Genomic DNA, 4,931 nt, shown 5'->3' on the forward strand with positions numbered 1-4,931 from the left:
CTATCGGAGGGTGGACGGCGGGGAGAGGGAGAGGATCAGGAAAAACAACTAATGGGTACTTGGTTTATTACCTGGGTGATGAAATAATCTGTACAACAAACCCCCATGACACGAGTTTACCTGTGTAACAAATCTACACATGCTCCCTGAACCTCAAATAAAAGTTTTTTTTTGTTTTTTTTTTTTTAAAGCCACAGTGAGAGCAAGCCTCGTGGGTGGGAAATGTGTTTATTTAAAGGGTCTCAGGTCCTGCTGAACCTTAACTGAGAGAGAAGCCGCGAGAGTGGCCACATCCTGGGGAGGAAGGTTTGGAGCCTTTTGGGGTTGGGGGCAGATCTCCACTGCCTCCCCGACCTGCAGCTGCTCTAGAGAAGGAAGACAGGAGGAGGCTTGGACAGGGACGGCCCTGTCGCAGCAGGACCTGGCAAGGGGCTTGTCGGAGGAGATTGCAGGGCTCCGGGAACTGGGAAGGTGTTGGGCACCAGGAGAGAGGAAGAGAGTTCTCATGAAGAATGACTGGAAAGGGAGTCAGGACAGGCCAAGAACCTGGAGTCATCACCTTCTGCAAAATTCAGGGGACACAACTCCTGGAGCTGTGGGACAGCCAGAACTGAAATGCAGTGCTCGTCACTTCTTGGGTAGCATGGATATGCTGGACTCACCTGAGGCCCAAAGTCAGAGACTGAGATTTTGCACTAGCAGCAAATGGGGACACAGCAGCTGGCCTGGGAACAGCAGGGCTTGCAGCAACTGGACTGGCAGCAGGATGACCCACAGCCTGAGGAGCAGCAGCAGGGCTTGCAGCAGCTGGATTGGCAGCAGGATGACCTACAGCCTGAGGAACAGCAGCAGGACTTATAGCAGCTGGATTGGCAGCAGTCACAAGAGCCACAGCCCCCTTTAGAGCCCCCACAAGAGCTAAAACCCCCCTTGGAGACCCCACAGGAGCCACAGCCCCCCTTGGAGCCCCCACAAGAGCCACAGCTCCCCTTGGAGCCCCCACAGGAGCCACAGCCCCCCTTGGAGCCCCCACAAGAGCCACAGCCCCCCTTGGAGCCCCCACAGGAGCCACAGCCCCCCTTGGAGCCCCCACAGGAGCCACAGCCCCCCTTGGAGCCCCCACAGGAGCCATAGCTGGAGCAGGAACAGGCTGGCACACAGCAGCATATAGGCTTGCAGCAGCAGACGGGCATACAGTAGCTGGAGCCACAGCCCCCACAGCCAGAGCCACAGCCCCCACAGCCAGAGCCACAGCCCCCACAGCCAGAGCCACAGCCTCCAGAGCAGCCACAGCCTCCACAATCGGGGCCACAGGCCCCACAGCTGGAGCCACAGCCCCCACAGCCAGAGCCACAGCCCCCACAGCCCCCAGAGCCAGAGTCACAGCCCCGACAGCCAGAGCCACAGCCCCCACAGCCGGAGCCACAGCCTCCAGAGCAGCCACAGCAGCCCATGGTTCTGGTGGGTTGAGGGTGGAGCAGGTAGAGGAGCAGGTGAGAGGGAGATGCAGGTGTGGAGCTTCCTGAACCTGGGCCCTTTATATCCCTGCCCAGGATCAGGTGTGGTGCTGGACACAGTCTTTTCCTGGTTCCTGTTTGTGCCGTTTCCTTAGGGAAACTGTGTTTGTTTGCTTAATCTTAAAATAACCTCAGTGGTGTATATACAGTTTTGCACTTTTTCCTTAGTTCATGATTTTCCTCACATGTCCTCTGAAAAATGACAAGGCCCCTGTCCTTCTGTGTTAGTAAGGGCAACGGGAGCAGGGACTTGGCTTTGATACTGCACTCATCTTTGCTACCAGTGTTCATTTCCTGGGGCTGCCATAACAAATGGCCCCCAAGTGGAGCCTTAAAGCGGACATTGATGCCTCACAGTTCAGGCAGACAGAAGTTCAAGATCAAGTTCTCCGTGGGCCACACGCTCTCTGAAGGTTCCAGGGGAGGATTCTTTCTGCGTCTTCCAGCTTCTGGTGGTGGCCAGACATTCTTGGCTTGTGGCTGCATCCCCCATCTCTGCCTCCATCCTCAAGTGGGCTTCTCCACTGAGTGTCTGTGTCTCACCTCCTCCCCTCCTTTCTCTGACAGGGACACCAGACATTGGATCAGGGCCCACCCTACTCCAGTACAACCTCATCTTAACTTGATTACATCTGCAAAGACCCAGTGTCCAAATAAGATAATATTCAGAGTTTCCAGGTGGACAGGAATGAGGGGGTCCTATTCAACCCACTCCTATGCTGATGCTGATGCTGATGCTGATGCTGATGCTGACTGATGCTGATGCTGATGCTGATGCTGACTGATGCTGCCTTGACTCCGAAAGTCTCAGGGAAAGTTTACAGAAGGCACAGGGAGACCACGCATGGAGACACCCTAAGGCAGGTGACCCCATCCTGGGCCATCACCCGTGGGCAGAACAGGATGAAACCCAGGATCTCATAAGACCCAGGATCAGAAAAGGACTCAGGAACAGAATAGGACTCAGGATCAGGGCAGGCTCAAGACAGGACTCAGAAACAGGGCAGGACCCAGGATCAAGACAGGACTCAGGATCAAAACAGGACTCAGGATCAGAACAGGACTCAGCATCAGGTCAGGTCTCAGGATCAGGCAGGACCCAGGTTCAAGACAGCACTTTGAATCAGAATAGGACTCAGGATCAGGGCAGGATCAGGACAGGACTCAGGATCGGGGCAGGTCTCAGGATCAGGACAGGACCCAGGATCAGGACAGGACCCAGGATCAGGACAGGACTCAGGATCAGGGCAGGACCCAGGATCAGGACAGGACTCAGGATCAGGACAGGACTCAGGATCAGGACAGGTCTCAGGATACCTGAGATCCTGCTGTCTTGGCTGGAAAGTGGGGGCCTGAGTGCACACCCAGGAATCGTGACCCTGCAGAGTCATTTCCCTGGAGCTGGATGACTCCAGGCTCGGTGGTTTAGGGCTTAGAGATGCTGTCAGTCAGCACCCTGTGAGGCACCGAGGGCATACTCCAATGAACCGGCAGAGTTGGAGAAACAAAGGAAACACAGTGTGGCAGGTCAGGAGCCCCCCACCTTTGGGCTTCGCTGACAGAGGAGGACACAGGGATGGAAACTCTAAGAAAGCCACAGCTGTGGGAGGGTCCCAGTGTCCCACCCCGCCCACAGACCACAGGGCCTGTGGCTTGTATGCCCAGTCAGGTGACGACGCCATTCAGAAACCTGATCTCATGAGGTTGCCCGGATGCTGAGTCTCAGGCCAGGTCTGCAGTGAGTGTGGTGCCCCAGGCCTGGAACACTCTGGTGCCATCGGGACCCAATGCTGGGTGCACCCAGGAGCTGTGGGTCTGAAACAGTGGTCAGAGGTCACTGACATGTGGAGGAGGCCCCTTGAGTGTGGGAGACAGAATCCCCAGGTGCCAGGCTTGGCCGAAGGCTTTGCAGGACTGAACAGGTGGGGAGGAAGGGCAGGGAGCACGGCTGCCAGAGGAGAGACGTGTTCTCGGAGGTGGGTCTCCAGGGCAGCGCAGGGCAGAGCACTGGCCTGGAGGTGTTTTGTGCACATGCTGGATACCTGGCAACCATGGCGGCGTGGGCTCAGGACGGGCTCCCGAATTTTCAGGGCCCAAAGCAACGTGACAACGCAGGCCCCTCGTCTGAGCATGGCAAAGGAATTCAAGACCATCAGAGCCTCACGCTGAGGAGGGTCCTTCTCAATTGCGTGGCCCCTGCATCTACAATCCCCACTGCATCCCGTGAGCCCGGATATCTTCGGGAATTAGTGCATTCTTGTGAAACACGTGGTTTTATTTTGAGGAGCGTTTTCAATTTTGCAACTGGGGTGTGCACGGCCTTGCTCTACTGGTCACCCTCCTGCTTCAGCTCTGGGTCTGAACGTGGCTCCACGTGGCTCCGGGGTCACTACATCCACACCCAGGGACCCCCACCTGGGCCGCTTCCAAGCTCTGCCCCATCGTGTGCCTCGAGGACAATCGCCTGGGGACAGACCCGCCCACCGCCCCACCAGTCGTGTGACATTAGCCAGTCCACAGCCTCCCTGGCCCTCAGTATCTTCATCTACAAAATGAGAGGAGCATTGACCACTTTGCAGAGTTGCTTTGGAGGCCAGAGGTCATGAAATGAAGTTGCCGGCTGTCGCGGGCTCTCCGCTGACCCACGGTTGTCGTTTTAGCTCTCGGCTTCCTGACCCGGGGTTCTCGGTCTCCCCTTTAGTCTCTCTTCCTCCCCAAAGCGCAGTGCCTCCTCCCCTGGGCCAGTGGGGCCCAAGGCTGCAGGGAGCGCGGCTGGAGGAGCGCAGCGGGTGGGGACGGAGCTGCCAGCGGCAGGAGCGCAGATGAGCAGTCCTTGAGCGCCCCCTGGGGGCCGTGAGCTCCGAGCCTGTGGCCGAGGGCGGGGAGGCGCCTGCTGGGCTCTGCAGAGGACAGAGGCAGGGACTTGGGGGTTCCTAGGTGCCCCGGCACAGGCTGGCACGGAGGAGGCATCGCCTGGCCCCTCCCTCGGGGCTGTAGCTCAGAGCAGCCCTGGTGCCATGACCACCCCCCAACCCCTGGCCCAAGTGAGCAGAGCCCTCTGCGTGGGGAGACCTTCCCTTCTGCCCCTTTCTCCTGCGCGTTGACCTCACAGAGCAAGAAGGGGGCCAGCAGGAACATGGCAGGGAGCGTGACAAGGGCAAGGCCCTGGGGTCGGCTCACCTGCTCCTTGCCCTGTGGCAGCCGACCTGGGCCTCCCTCTGTCTCCGCCACATCCCTGGCCTGTCTCGACCATGGCCTCCATCCCCAGGCACTGGCCCCTGGTCCCCAGGCTCTGGGTGGTGGCAACCCCTCGCTCAGGGCCACGGGGGGCTAAGGGGGGGACAGCTCCTGCCTCTGCTGTCTCTGGGTGGACTCCCTTTCCCTGTCCCCACGGTAGCAGCTCTGGTTTTCTCT

The 4,931-nt window shown here is 58.5% G+C and overlaps 1 pseudogene; it reads left to right on the top strand.

Annotated features, from left to right (window-relative positions):
* The first annotated feature begins 512 nt into the window (after positions 1–512).
* LOC129488842 (RNA-binding protein 33-like) lies at positions 513–1,635 on the top strand (annotated as a pseudogene).
* The last annotated feature ends 3,296 nt before the right edge of the window (positions 1,636–4,931 follow it).

Source organism: Symphalangus syndactylus, chromosome 1 (genome assembly GCF_028878055.3).
Source record: "Symphalangus syndactylus isolate Jambi chromosome 1, NHGRI_mSymSyn1-v2.1_pri, whole genome shotgun sequence".
NCBI lineage: Eukaryota > Metazoa > Chordata > Mammalia > Primates > Hylobatidae > Symphalangus > Symphalangus syndactylus.